This window comes from Triticum urartu, chromosome 2A, assembly GCF_056163025.1.
Source record: "Triticum urartu cultivar PI428250 chromosome 2A, HENAU_Tu73, whole genome shotgun sequence".
Taxonomy (NCBI): domain Eukaryota; kingdom Viridiplantae; phylum Streptophyta; class Magnoliopsida; order Poales; family Poaceae; genus Triticum; species Triticum urartu.
Genome location: NC_141874.1, coordinates 523,926,530 through 523,941,927, shown reverse-complemented (window position 1 = coordinate 523,941,927; position 15,398 = coordinate 523,926,530). Strand labels below are relative to the sequence as shown.

The following is a 15,398-nucleotide window of genomic DNA, read 5'->3' as shown; positions in this document are numbered from 1 at the left end:
TAGTTGTGCAAGTCGAAGATTTTGTCAACCTTCAATGCCCATGATAGGTACTCCTCGGGATCATTGCTTCCAGAAAACTTGGGTATGGTGAACTTTAGCTTGCCGTATCGTTGCTCTTCATTGTGTTGGGGTCGGGGATGATGAAGCCCATGTCGTTGAGGATTGACAATCTCATGTTGCTCTTGGCGAGGAGGGTTGTCGAACTCATGTTGCTCCTGTCTTGGAGGATTTCCATTATCATCTTGCTCTTGTTGAACATGATGTTCTTGGCGAGCTTATGGAGGAGCTTGTCGAGCTTGTTGAGGAGCTTGTCGATGCACGCGTGCTTGGAAAATCCTCTCTTGAGCTTCATCGTGAAGCGCTTCTTGGTGTAGACGAGCTTGTCGGCCCCGGTTGGCTACGACACAACTTGAATCTCGAAGGGCACGTTGCATCTCAAGTGCTTGAGCTTCACGAAGTTGTTGTTCTTGACGTTGTGCCTCGGCGTCTTGTGCATCTTGATGTTGTCATGCTCGTTCATCTTGTTCTTGTTGTCGTTGGCGTTGCCGTTCTTGTGCTTGCGCGAATGTAGCTTGATTTTGACGGTGTCGATGTTCTTGCGCGCGAGCTTGCTCTTGAGAGTCGATGTCGTGTAGAGGATTGTGGTTTGCTTGAGGATCTTGACGCGCGGCACGACGAAGAGTGTTCGATGTCGGGGTACTTAAGCCGGAGACAGTGTCATTGGAGTGTCGACTCGAGCGGCTCCGTCTTGATGTAACACCCCCAGTGTCATGCTACAGTAACCCTCTATGATTAAGCTAATCACTTTGCTAAGCAGTGATTAATCACCTTTAATTCAAATATCATTTGAAATCCCACTTCCGAATCAAATTCAATTTGAAAGTGAAATATGAAGTTGCACAAAAGTTGTTGCAAAATAGTTCATCATTTAGCCAAAATTCCATAACAAATGATTGATAAGGAAAACAACATCACCTCCAAGCCAAGATGGACTATAACAATTTAAACAGTGCAGTTTCAGCATTTAAAATGCTATTTTAATTGTGAAAAGTCCAAATGGATTTAATTGCCCCTCAAACTTTTTATGCCAGTGCCAATCAGTACAAAGAATTTAAGTGGCCTAGTCCCACAATTTTTCAAAGTAGTTTGGTAGCCCAAACTTTTCCCTCTGTCTCAGTATTAAATAAAACAAAAAGAAAACCGAAACCTAAAATGAGAACAGGCGAAAAGAAACAAAGACCTCCTTGGCCCAAAAGGCCGAGGCAGCCCAACCCCTCCCCGGGTCGTCTCCCTCTCCCCTGTACGACCGACCGGGAGGGGGACTCCTGCTCGTCCCCGCCAGACCCGGTGCCGCGCCCCGTACGCCACCGACGGGAGGATAAGGCCGCCCCCCTGGCGCCTCGGTTCCCCTCTGGCCTCACTCCCGCTCTCATCCACGTCTCCCCTCTCCCAGGCGTTCCCCTCTCTAGTTCAGCCCAACTCCCGAACGCCTCCGTCGCCATTGTTGCCGTCGACCTCGCGACCATCGTCGCCCCCACGCCGAGCTGGGAGGTCCCGCGGAACCGCTGTCGTCTGCTTCGTCTTCCTCGCCCACGAGCTCAAGCCCGGAGCCACCGCATCGTGCGGATCGAGCTTCATCTTCCTCGATCACCGCCGGCGTTCTTCTTCAAGTTCGTCCAATCCTGCGCTCCTAAGCTTCCACCGGGCCTACTTGTGCCTCCACGGTGAGCTCTTCCTCTGAATTCCCCTCGTCCCGCTGTCGATCCGTCGCCGTAGACCCGTGCTCGCCCGAGGCCGCCATGGTCGGAGTTCCGCGTCCGCGCGCGCACATCCACTCCTGGCCTGCTCGCGTTGCTCCTCCTGCCGCTGCCCGTCACGCGCGACCACGCACGCATTCGTCCGCCTCCACTCCTCACAGCACGTCGAGGCCGCCCACTCGCGCGCTCCCCTTTAGCCGCCCCTGCTCGCACATCCGCACACCGCGCCCCTGGCCGTGCCCAGTCCCGTGTCCGCTGCGCCCCTGCGCGCTGGCTGGCCCGGCCGTGCGCCCACGGGTGCCGTGCCGCAGCCGCCCGCGGCCCTGCCGCTGTACTGCTGTTCCTGTACTGCTGTTGCTTCTATGTACTGTCGTGGCCTCGCGTCCGCTCGCAGCTGCTCTATTTCTGATGCCGTGCTGCTGCTCCTGCTATGTGCCGTTGAACTGCTGCTACTCCCGCTGCTGGCCGTGCTGCTGCTGCTCTTATACTGCTAGCCGCCGCTGCTAGCGTTGCTTTGCTGCTGCTACTGCCGCCTGCAATCGCTGGCTGTTGGTGGTGGTGGCTGTGGCTGTGTGTGTGCATAGGTGTTGTGTGTGGCCGGCCTAATTAGTTTAGGCTAATTTAGGGCCTGTTCTGAAACTGGCCAGCTTCTCTAAAACTTTTTAGATCCAGCTTCTCGCATGACTTCTCGCTTCAAGTGGCGACTCAAAAGCGTTCGGCTGCCTCGTAGCTTCTCCCAGCGCCATTTTGATCTGGCAGCCCAGCTAGGGGACTGCTGGCCCGTCTGTTGCCACCTTGGGCCGGCTAAAAGCAGCCCATATTGGCGCGAACGAGGAGCAGCCGGTGCGTGCGGTACCCTTTTACGAGCGATGAGGAGCTAGGGATCGAACCGTTTTCTTTGGCGGTGGCAGTATAGCCATAAATATGTCCAACTTCAGATTCTTGTAAACATGGAGCTGTATTTCCCTAGCTTCAGAAAATTACACTACAGCCCAAGATGGCTTCATGAAGTTTAGCTTCTTGAAGTTGAGGCGTTCGGGCTGTAACCAGGCTGAGAAGTTGTGAAGTTTGGAGTTGGAGAACATCAGAACAGGCCCTTAGACTACTTAGATAATCATTGTTAGGTTAGTTGCTAGCCTATGGCAGGTGGACTCATTTAGTTAAGTTAGAGTTTATTTATTTCGTTTATGTATAGTCTATGCCATGTGGGCCAACCTTTCCTTTTGACCAGTCAATTTGACTTGGTCAATTCCGATTAAATAAATGTTGAAATTCCAGAAAATGTTTAATACTTTGAAAAATCATATAAAATAATCTGTAACTCGGATGAAAATATTTTGTACATGAAAATTGCTCAGAACGACGAGACGAATCCGAATATGTAGCCCGTTCGTCCGCCACACATCCCTAGCATAGCGAACACACAACTTTTCTCCTCCGGTCCATCTGTCCGAAAACGCGAAACACCGGGAATACTTTCCCGGATGTTTCCCCCCTTTACCGGTACCACCTCCTACCGCGTTAGGTCACACCCGACACATCTTTTTTCCATGTTATGCTTTGTGGTGCTATGTTTGCTTTTATATTTACTGTTTCTTCCCCCTCTTCTTTCCGGTAGACCCTGAGAGCGATGCTGCCATTGTGATCGACTACGTCGACGACGACCCCCCCTCCTTGCCAAAGCAGCCAGGCAAGCAAACCCCCCTTGAGCATTTTGATATCGCCCATTTCTTTCCCTCTCATGCTTGCATTAGAACTGCTACTGCTTTATGTATGATCCTACTCTGATGCATAGCCTGTTTTTGTTACCTGCTTTCATACCTTAGTTGCTTATTCTAAACTGCTTAGTATAGGTTGGTTAGAGATCCATCAGTGACCCCCCCTTGTCCCAGTTGTCTCGCTTTATGTTCGATGACTCGATCAACGTGATCGACGTCCAGGCCCCGACACCGCACATCACCCCCTAGTTGTACGACTCTGCAGAGTTACCATCGAGTGCCGAGGGTGGAACCTCTTACATCACTCATGATGAGATCTCCGTAGTGTAGCTTTACGGTCGAGGTCATCGAGGGTGATTTCCTCCTTAACCACTTCCGTTACGGCTCTGTCGTGCAACCCATCAAACGTGAACCTCGAGGGTGGATCCTCTTACGTTCACCTTGATGATAACATTGAGTGGGATTCACCGGGGGTGATTCCTCGGGTTTTCCCTTGGGTGTTAGACACACAGTTACTATGGTTACTATGACTTTACACTGAACCATGTTACTAAAGACGGGTCGACCCTGAGGGGTACCCGCGCGAGCTTAATAGCGAGTGATGTGGAGTCGGGTTGACCTGGAAGGTGCCCGCGAGATACTTACGAGGCGTGGCCGGGCATTCTTAGCCCTTGCCGCAAGTACTCGAGACGGGGCGACGGGGTCACATCGATCATGAGTCTCTGCTCGTTACCGCGCGTTCCTAATCCACTATGATTTGGATATTTGATCCGAGGGGCCTCTGGCCTGATAGCACTAACCATCACGTGGGCATAGTATGGGCGTTCTGCGTCGTATACATCAGCCGAAGCTTAATAGACGTCAGCAACTGAGCGGCGCGCGCCGGGTTGGACTGCGTAAGCTCCTGCCTTGTTGAAGGAGGTAGCTAGGTCTGCTCACCGGCCACGTACGCAACGTGCAGGAGTTCCCGGGGAGATGGCCCATGACCCCTGGGTGCATAGGTTTAGACCGGCGTGCTGGCCTCTCTATTAAGCCTAGGTCGGGTTGCGGCGTATTGTTTGGCCGAGGCCGGGCATGACCCAGGAAAGTATGTCCGGCCGGAGTTAATTGAGCGTGGTGGGTAAGTTGGTGCACCCCTGCGGGGAAGAAAACATCTATCGATAGCCTGTCCTACGGTAACGGACACTTGGAGTTGTATCCCGATCGATACAACTAGAACTGGATACTTGTGATGAGAAATGGATTGTGATGAGAAACAGATGGTGATGAGAATTGGATTATGATGATAACTGGATAGTATGGCTCTGGGATTGCTTTCTCGCAGGGAGTCGAGAAAGGATCCCTGGGCGAGGTTGATAACACTTCTACTACTTTACTTTATGCTACTCTACTCCCTCCTGTTGCTGCAAGATGGTGGTTTCCAGAAGATGCTAGTCTTCGATAGGCTAGGCTTTCCCTTCCCTTCTGGCATTCTGCAGTTTAGTTCACAGATACAACCCATTCCTTTGATACAGATGCATACATAGTTTAGATCTGATGTAAGTCTTGCGAGTACTTTGGATGAGTACTCACGGCTGCTTTGCTACCTCTTTTCCCCCATACCCGATTGTTGCGACCAGATGACAGATCCCAGGAGCCAGACGACACCACTGATGACTACTGCTACCCCGAGGGTGCCTACTACTACGTGGAGACCGCCGACGACCAGGAGTAGTTAGGAGGCTCCCAGGCAGGAGGCCTTGCCTTTTTGATCGTTGTTGTTTTTGTGCTAGCCTTCTTAAGGGAAACTTGTCTAACTTATGTATGTACTCAGATATTGTTGCTTCCGCTGACTCTTGTGTATTCGAGCTTATGTATTCGAGCCCTCGAGGCCCCTGGCTTGTAATATAAAGCTTGTATTATTTTAATTTGTGTCTAGAGTTGTGTTGTGATATCTTCCCGTGAGTCCTTGATCTTGATCGTATACATTTGCGTGTATGATTAGTGTACGATTGAATCGAGGGCGTCACAAGTTGGTATCAGAGTCGACTGCCTGTATGTAGCCCCCTTTCCAACTCCTTGGCCGAAGTTGAGTCTAGTCACTGAAAAACTTTTACTAACATTGGCTGTGTGTCTTATGGGCCCATGTCGCCATTGGGTGGTATTAGGATCTTTTATTCCTCGTCTCTACTCTGGGATTCTGATCTCTCTTCTATTCGGGTTAAAGATTTTACTAACTCTAACTTTAGGTTCTCGCAACCACTTCCTACCAGAGAGCCCCTTCATTCCAGATGATCGCCTGCTTCATCAGAAGATTTCGAAGATACTCTTTGATGTTTTCCCGAGACCCTTGTGCCCACCGCCTTTGCAATTCACTGCCACCGATATATCCTTATGGATAAGTACATACAGTTGCCGTTCATACCTTTGTCCCTAGTTGCTCTTGTTTCTAAAAGATGCCCCGAAATACTCTCCGTTGTCCCGAGAACCCCTTCTGCAATTGCCTTGAAGTTCTTTACCACATGAATACCCCTACGAATAATTCCTCTCAATTACCGAAGATTCTCCATCCCCAGTTGTTTGAGTGTTTCACAAAAATCTTCGAAATCCTATTCGATCTTCCGAAAATCATTAGCAGCTTATTGCTCTTGAAATTCTTGCTTGCTTGCACTATGGTTAAATCCCATAAGTATAGTAATCTTATTGGCATCCTTTGTCATTATCATTTGAGTCTGTTGATTCAATATGTTGCGGATGCTCGCAATCCTGAGTCGGGTCATAGAATTCATCCTTCCGGCTTGGACGTCATTTGACCAAGAGTTGTTTCTCGACCAATCAAATTGTCGTCAATTGTATCCCTAGGGCTATTCAACTTACTTATCTTTTGATCAGAGCGTCTGCTTCTGATCTTCTATTTTTGAAATCATGATTTCTTTGCATTTAAAGCATCGAATTATTCATGTTTCTATAATCCGAAGCCTTTGCATTCTTCCTTCTTCTGGTCGAGTATCGATACTCACATCAGATCCAATGTGGACCGCCAGATCCTTTGTTGGATTTTATCTGACAACGTTCTTCATATTTAATAACCTCTTGGAGCCTTTCCTCAGATACATAAAGCCTTTGGTAAATTGTATCCTCTGCCTTCGAGCTTGTGTTATTTTACTCGGGGAGTTTGTGGTATATGTTCCCAAGATGCCCCTATGGGTTGGACCTATGCCTTCCTTAATCCATGTGAACCCGAGAGTTTTCACGAGTCATACTCTTCTGGTGTTTTGCCAGATAACATTTCAACACTACAACTTCATTGAACGCCAGAAGTGAATGAAAGGTTATGCATTGGAGAAGTGGGAGTCGACCTTGAACTTTGTGTTCATGCCCATGGACCTAATGTGGATCTTATCATGGAAGCTTCTTGTGATATAATAATCCCCTTATTATTAGTTCTTATGGTATCTATGTTTGGTCCTTTGCAACCGTGGTTCTGACCATGATTGTTCCCCCTTTTAATTCCATTTCTCGGAAAAGTTAAAGCACTTGTCTTCTGTAGATCAATGCATCTCCGCAACCTCTATTTTTGATCTTCCTTCGAGTATTACCCTCCGATACCTCGAGAATATCAAAGAACTGTGTTGCTTCCTATGAGTCTTCATCTAGTATTGCTTCTCACCGATTTCAGATTTCCCCCAGGATCTGAGTTATTGATCACTCGAGGACACCGATAAGTGAATCGGTTGAATCGATTCCGCACTTCGATTCTATAACTCTAAGTAATTTTCATTACTTACGAGTTTAATAATCCTTCAAGTCATTCCTAGCCTGATCGGCTATATCATTATCGTGCTAAATTTTAACTGTGCTACCTGGTCCTTCTTTCCGGAGCACAATTTTCGACGACGAGCTAAGCTTATGTCGATCTTCCTCGTCATACCATTTTGCCATGAACAACAAGCTTGCTTTCGAGTTTGTGTCGTACTCGTGGTTCCAATAACCTTTCGCTTCATCATTCCATTGACTTGATGTCATCGCCGATCGATTACATCTTCCTGAAATCTCTCGACAAATGTGTCGTTATCATCATCAACTTTCTGAGATCTTCCAGGATATCAATCGAATTCATGATGAGAAATACAATCCTTGCCCCTCGATGATTTGTGTTATCATGGACAACATTCTTGCCTTCCCCAACACAAGTTCATATAATTTTGAAAATACATTCTTTTTGACATGTCGATGGGTTGTTGTTGAGCCCGTCGGCCACATCCTCATCTTTTCCTTGCTGAAATTGTATGACTTAAATTATAAGTTGTTTCCGATGGGTCCTTTGTGAATCCAAAGACTGACCTTTATCTGATGATCGTGTCAATGCTATCCTGAAGCATGTCTGTGGTAATCCGATCTCCAATAAGAACATTTGAGGCATGATACTAAATTTTCTTTATCAATTATCCAAACACCGTTGTAGGATATCTTGCTCTGCTTGTCCTTGGGAAGGATATACCCCTAAAATATGTGTTTAAACACATTTTCCTTTCCATTGTTCTGGTTAATATACTAACCATATTTTTCCTTTCCATTATTTTGTTTAACCTTTCCGGTAAACTAACTTATCCCAGTAGAGATAATTTCCTGCTTAGGTAAACACCTCAATGTACAACTCCGTCAGTAAAGACCCTGTTACTATTATTGATGACATTCCGGTAACCACCGATGGACGAGAACTTTGCCTATTGGTCCGCCTCGTTCAATGAGCAGGAAGATGGTTCTCTTCATCCCCCGCCCTTGGTACCGACGTTGTTGCCGACATAACTGACATGATGCCCTCTGACATGTCTTGCTATCATGACCGTGCAAAATGCTAGCGCCCTTTCTCCTTTTAACCCACATGGTGGGACCATAACCCACAGTTCCACAGGATCAAAACCTGACTCTCCTGTACCCCCTGTTTCTGAGGTTATTCCTCACGCTTGGCTTCGTATCATGTCACGAGCCACCTTTCGAGAGATGATCTATTCCTGAGGCTCTGAACTCCTTTCTCACACTTGGTTCAGGTATCAATCGTTTGTCCATCCGCTTGTAACTTCCTATTGTACCTTCATACTTTGCTCTTGATGTTTTACTAAGTTTCAACTCGAGAGATACTTCTGCCTCATTCCCTGCATTGTTCAACAGACAATTAACCCTATAAGGGTCAGTTCACCTGAAGTTACTCTTTATTTCCCCACTTAAATCTCAGGATGAGATTTCTTGTAGTGGAGGAGATTTGTAACACCCCCAGTGTCATGCTACAGTAACCCTCTGTGATTAAGCTAATCACTTTGCTAAGCAGTGCTTAATCACCTTTAATTCAAATATCATTTGAAATCCCACTTCCGAATCAAATTCAATTTGAAAGTGAAATATGAAGTTGCACAAAAGTTGTTGCAAAATAGTTCATCATTTAGCCAAAATTCCATAACAAATGATTGATAAGGAAAACAACATCACCTCCAAGCCAAGATGGACTATAACAATTTAAACAGTGCAGTTTCAGCATTTAAAATGCTATTTTAATTATGAAAAGTCCAAATGAATTTAATTGCCCCTCAAACTTTTTATGCCAGTGCCAATCAGTACAAAGAATTTAAGTGGCCTAGTCCCACAATTTTTCAAAGTAGTTTGGTAGCCCAAACTTTTCCCTCTGTCTCTGTATTAAATAAAACAAAAAGAAAACAGAAACCTAAAATGAGAAAAGGCGAAAAGAAACAAAGACCCCCTTGGCCCAAAAGGCCGAGGCAGCCCAACCCCTCCCCGGGTCGTCTCCCTCTCCCCTGTACGACCGACCGGGAGGGGGACTCCTGCTCGTCCCCGCCAGACCCGGTGCCGCGCCCCGTACGCCACCGACGGGAGGATAAGGCCGCCCCCCTGGCGCCTCGGTTCCCCTCTGGCCTCACTCCCGCTCTCATCCACTTCTCCCCTCTCCCAGGGGTTCCCCTCTCTAGTTCAGCCCCACTCCCGAACGCCTCCGTCGCCATTGTTGACGTCGACCTCGCGACCATCGTCGCCCCCACGCCGAGCTGGGAGGTCCCGCGGAACCGCTGTCGTCTGCTTCGTCTTCCTCGCCCACGAGCTCAAGCCCGGAGCCACCGCATCGTGCGGATCGAGCTTCATCTTCCTCGATCGCCGCCGGCGTTCTTCTTCAAGTTCGTCCAATCCTGCGCTCCTAAGCTTCGACCGGGCCTACTTGTGCCTCCACGGTGAGCTCCTCCTCTGAATCCCCCTCGTCCCGCTGTCGATCCGTCGCGTAGACCCGTGCTCGCCCGAAGCCGCCATGGCCGGAGTTCCGCGTCCGCGCGCGCACATCCACTCCTGGCCTGCTCGCGTTGCTCCTCCTGCCGCTGCCCGTCACGCACGACCACGCACGCATTCGTCCGCCTCCACTCCTCACAGCACGTCGAGGCCGCCCACTCACGCGCTCCCCTTTAGCCGCCCCCGCTCGCACATCCGCACACCGCGCCCCTGGCCGTGCCCAGTCCTGTGTCCGCTGCGCCCCTGCGCGCTGGCTGGCCCGGCCGTTCGCCGGCTCGCCCGGCCGTGCGCCCACGGGTGCCGTGCCGCAGCCGCCCGCGGCCCTGCCGCTGTACTGCTGTTGCTTCTACGTACTGCCGTGGCCTCGCGTCCGCTCGTAGCTGCTCTATTTCTGATGCCGTGCTGCTGCTCCTGCTATGTGCCGCTGAACTGCTGCTGGCCGTGCTGCTGCTGCTCTTATACTGCTAGCCGCCGCTGCTAGCGTTGCTTTGATGCTGCTACTGCCGCCTGCAATCGCTGGCTGCTGGTGGTGGTGGCTGTGGCCGTGTGTGTGCATAGGTGTTGTGTGTGGCCGGCCTAATTAGTTTAGGCTAATTTAGACTACTTAGGTAATCTTTGTTAGGTTAGTTGCTAGCCTATGGCAGGTGGAGCCATTTAGTTAAGTTAAAGTTTATTTATTTTGTTTACGTATAGTCTATGCCATGTGGGCCAACCTTTCCTTTTGACCAGTCGATTTGACTTGGTCAATTCCGATTAAATAAATGTTGAAATTGCAGAAAATGTTTAATACTTTGAAAAATCATATAAAATAATCTGTAACTCGGATGAAACTATTTTGTACATAAAAGTTGCTCAGAACGACGAGACGAATCCGAATACGTAGTCCGTTCGTCCGCCACACATCCCTAGCATAGCGAACACACAACTTTTCTCCTCCGGTCCATCTGTCCGAAAACGCGAAACACCGGGAATACTTTCCCGGATGTTTCCCCCCTTTACCGGTACCACCTCCTACCGCGTTAGGTCACACCCGACACATCTTTTTTCCATGTTATGCTTTGTGGTGCTATGTTTGCTTTTATATTTACTGTTTCTTCCCCCTCTTCTTTCCGGTAGACCCTGAGAGCGATGCTGCCATTGTGATCGACTACGTCGACGACGACCCCCCCTCCTTGCCAAAGCAGCCAGGCAAGCAAACCCCCCTTGAGCATTTTGATATCGCCCATTTCTTTCCCTCTCATGCTTGCATTAGAACTGCTACTGCTTTATGTATGATCCTACTCTGATGCATAGCCTGTTTTTGTTACCTGCTTTCATACCTTAGTTGCTTATTCTAAACTGCTTAGTATAGGTTGGTTAGAGATCCATCAGTGACCCCCCCTTGTCCCAGTTGTCTCGCTTTATGTTCGATGACTCGATCAACGTGATCGACGTCCAGGCCCCGACACCGCACATCACCCCCCTAGTTGTACGACTCTGTAGAGTTACCATCGAGTGCCGAGGGTGGAACCTCTTACATCACTCCTGATGAGATCTCCGTAGTGTAGCTTTACGCTCGAGGTCATCAAGGGTGATTTCCTCCTTAACCACTTCCGTTACGGCTCTGTCGTGCAACCCATCAAACGTGAACCTCGAGGGTGGATCCTCTTACGTTCACCTTGATGATAACATTGAGTGGGATTCACCGGGGGTGATTCCTCGGGTTTTCCCTTTGGTGTTAGACACACATTTACTATGGTTACTATGACTTTACACTGAACCATGTTACTAAAGACGGGTCGACCCTGAGGGGTACCCGCGCGAGCTTAATAGCGAGTGATGTGGAGTCGGGTTGACCTGGAAGGTGCCCGCGAGATACTTACGAGGCGTGGCCGGGCATTCTTAGCCCTTGCCGCAAGTACTCGAGACGGGGCGACGGGGTCACATCGATCGTGAGTCTCTGCTTGTTACCGCGCGTTCCTAATCCACTACGATTTGGATATTTGATCCGAGGGGCCTCTGGCCTGATAGCACTAACCATCACGTGGGCATAGTATGGGCGTTCTGCGTCGTATACATCAACCGAAGCTTAATAGACGTCAGCGACTGAGCGGCGCGCGCCGGGTTGGACTGCGTAAGCTCCTGCCTTATTGAAGGAGGTAGCTAGGTCTGCTCACCGGCCGCGTACGCAACGTGCAGGAGTTCTCAGGGAGATGGCCCATGACCCATGGGGGTATAGGTTTAGACCGGCGTGCTGGCCTCTCTATTAAGCCTGGTCGGGTTGCGGCGTATTGTTTGGCCGAGGCCGGGCATGACCCAGGAAAGTATGTCCGGCCGGAGTTAATCGAGCGTGGTAGGTAAGTTGGTGCACCCCTGCAGGGAAGAAAACATCTATCGATAGCCTGTCCTACGGTAACGGACACTTGGAGTTGCATCCCGATTGATACAATTAGAACTGGATACTTGTGATGAGAAATGGATTGTGATGAGAAACGGATGGTGATGAGAATTGGATTATGATGATAACTGGATAGTATGGCTCTGGGATTGGTTTCTATCAAGGAGTCAAGAAAGGATCTCTGGCCGAGGTTGATAACACTTCTACTACTTTACTTTATGCTACTCTACTCCCTCCTGTTGCTGCAAGATGGTGGTTTCCAGAAGATGCTAGTCTTCGATAGGCTAGGCTTTCCCTTCCCTACCGGCATTCTGCAGTTTAGTCCACAGATACAACCCATTCCTTTGATACAGATGCATACATAGTTTAGATCTGATGTAAGTCTTGCGAGTACTTTGGATGAGTACTCACGGCTGCTTTGCTACCTCTTTTTCCCATACCCGATTGTTGCGACCAGATGACGGATCCCAGGAGCCAGACGACACCACTGATGACTACTGCTACCCCGAGGGTGCCTACTACTACGTGGAGACCGCCGACGACCAGGAGTAGTTAGGAGGCTCCCAGGCAGGAGGCCTTGCCTTTTCGATCGTTGTTGCTTTTGTGCTAGCCTTCTTAAGGCAAACTTGTCTAACTTATGTCTGTAATCAGATATTGTTGCTTCCGCTGACTCTTGTGTATTCGAGCCCTCGAGGCCCCTGGCTTGTAATATAAAGCTTGTGTTGTTTTAATTTGTGTCTAGAGTTGTGTTGTGATATCTTCCCGTGAGTCCTTGATCTTGATCGTACACATTTGCGTGTATGATTAGTGTACGATTGAATCGAGGGTGTCACACTTGAGTAGGACGAAGTGGTAGAAGAGCGGTTGACCAACAAGGCACGAATCTCGTCCATTCTTGCGTCATTCTCATGCTTGTGCTCGTCGAGCTTGTTGTCGAAGTAGTCTGTTGTGCGTTGCTCGGAGAGTCGCAAGTCGGCGGCGAGGTTGTCGATGCGGTCACTCATTGCTAGTTGCTCTTCATGCAAAGCTCGTTGTGTACCAAAGAGGTGTAGTTTGGTGACATAGTTGTTCGGGTCGTCGTCTTGCTCAAGGAAGAGTGGGTTGGTAGAAGTACTTGGCCTATGCACCATTCCAAACAAAAATATGTGAGTGGGAGAAAGAGAAGAACCTATACCAAATGTACCTCGACCGATGTTGAAGATGGATCAATGATCACTCCAATGTGTAACAAGGAAATAGCACAATTGGTACCAATTCTTGTCAGTTTCTCACACCTACACAAGTAAAAGCTTATGGTGGAGCTCGGTTAGGATGGTGGCACAAAATTTGATGCAATTGTTAGTGAGCTTCAATAATGTTGGAAAAGATGCGCAAATTTGCAAAATGCAACAAGTAGACCAATAGCAAGATAGATATCGGAAAAACACATGCAAATAGATAACCAAGGGGCGAGCCAAAATATGGAGTCCACAAAAATGCTCTTTGCACAACACTAGAGAGACGCTAGCACGATTGCACAATAGGCGGATACGAACTTGTGCACAACTTACTAAGCAAAAATGCAACGACTTCTATCCCAAGTATGCTATATGTATGGTATACCGATGATATGATCCAAGATGATCGAGTATGACAATCTCAATGTTGTATGATGCTATGGTTCGTGCTTATAACCTCTTTGCTTATCTTTCCTTCTTGCTTAAAAGCTTGTTTGGCTCTTTGTTGTTTGAGCTCTTTTCTCATGCAATGCTTCACGAACCAAGATAGCAATTGTGTATGCGATGACAACCCTGTGACACAAGAGATGATACCGAGATATGCAACACGATGATATGATATGTATTCTATGGAGAGTATGATCACTAATGTGCACAAGTCACGTTGCCGGCAATACTCAATGGCTAGTCTCGATGGGTAAGCTACGCAAAAGTAAGGCTATGGTGGTTATCAATGCAAATGGCAAGAATGTATGATGATATCACGATACCAAGATGAGGTTGATACCAAAATGATGTAGGTGTTCGTAGTAATCCTTGGCGAAGAAGCGGCGGTGATGTCGATGTCGAACCATACCTAGATAGCCGAAACACAATAGGACACGGTTACGCAACACAAATTCTCAAAGCAAAAAACGTGACAAAATTGTCGGAGGTGGTAGCGGTAAGGCTATGGTGGTGCTATGCGGAAGTGGTGGTTGTATGCGGAAGTGGAAATGGGCACCGGGTCAAAATTGGACGAAAGTTAGACGGAATTGGAGTGGTGGATGGAAGTGTTGCTGTTAGGGGCCGGATGTCCGGGCTGTCGGGCCGGATGTCCGAGCTGTGGATCCGTGGACGAACTCGATGAACACCGCGTGGAGAGGTCAAATCCGGGGCAAAATTCGGAAGATTTGGTGGATGGAAATTGGGGGAAAGATGGGGAAAAGCTAGATCTACCTGCAACACACGAAATCCGCGGATCAAATCCAACAAAACTTCATTACACCAACAAATCACAAAAAAAATTGGGGCTATTTTTGTGAGGCTATTTTCGAATTAGGGACAAAATCAACAAAACTAGGCTAGAAAATAAAGAGAGAGGGCTCCGAAATCGTGATCAACGTGGCTCATGATACCAAGATGATGTAGGGTGGAACCCTATTGCTGATCTTTCACGAAAGGAGCAGATCCCAACTAAGAACACGAAGAAAATGAGGGAGATCATGAGGGAAAACACAAGAGAAACACTAAACCAACAAGATATAGTCACACATGTGCTAGATCCTCGACACATGAGAGGGGATACAAGATTCAAATCCAACAAAGGACGATACAAATGGTAACCGGTTCTTCTCCTAGAGGAGGTCTTGATGGGGCCACCCAAAAGGGGGTCTTGAATCCAAGGGGATCGTCTCCATAGAGGGGTCGCGGTCTCTCTCGTGGAGTAGATCTGTAATGGATGAGCAAACCTATCCTCACATATGAGCTATACCAATGTTAACCCTAAAAGGGGGGAGGAGGAGGAGTATATAGTCTAGGGGGGCGAAAGGTTACATGGGCCTCGGGCCCTTACACTATGCGCAGACAGGGAAGGCTGGATGTCCGGGCGAGGTGCCGGATGTCCGGGCTGGCGTGGCTGGCCTTGACGCTCTCTGGATAGACGGGGTCCGGATGTCCGGGCGAGGGGCCGGATGTCCGGGCCTTTGGCCGGATGTCCGGGCTGGAGTGGTTCAGCTTCGGGCACGTTCTGTAATGGGCGCCGGATTTCCGGGCGGAGGCCGGATGTCCGGGCTGACGGGTC

At 48.7% G+C, this 15,398-nt stretch overlaps 1 long non-coding RNA gene across 1 annotated transcript; it reads left to right on the top strand.

The window, feature by feature from the left end:
- Window positions 1-1,273: 1,273 nt before the first annotated feature.
- LOC147985729 (uncharacterized) lies at window positions 1,274-12,850 on the top strand. Its single transcript, XR_015616844.1, has 5 exons — window positions 1,274-1,724; window positions 3,376-3,447; window positions 5,095-9,690; window positions 10,859-10,930; window positions 12,577-12,850. It is a non-coding gene; the product is annotated as an uncharacterized LOC147985729 (long non-coding RNA).
- The last annotated feature ends 2,548 nt before the right edge of the window (window positions 12,851-15,398 follow it).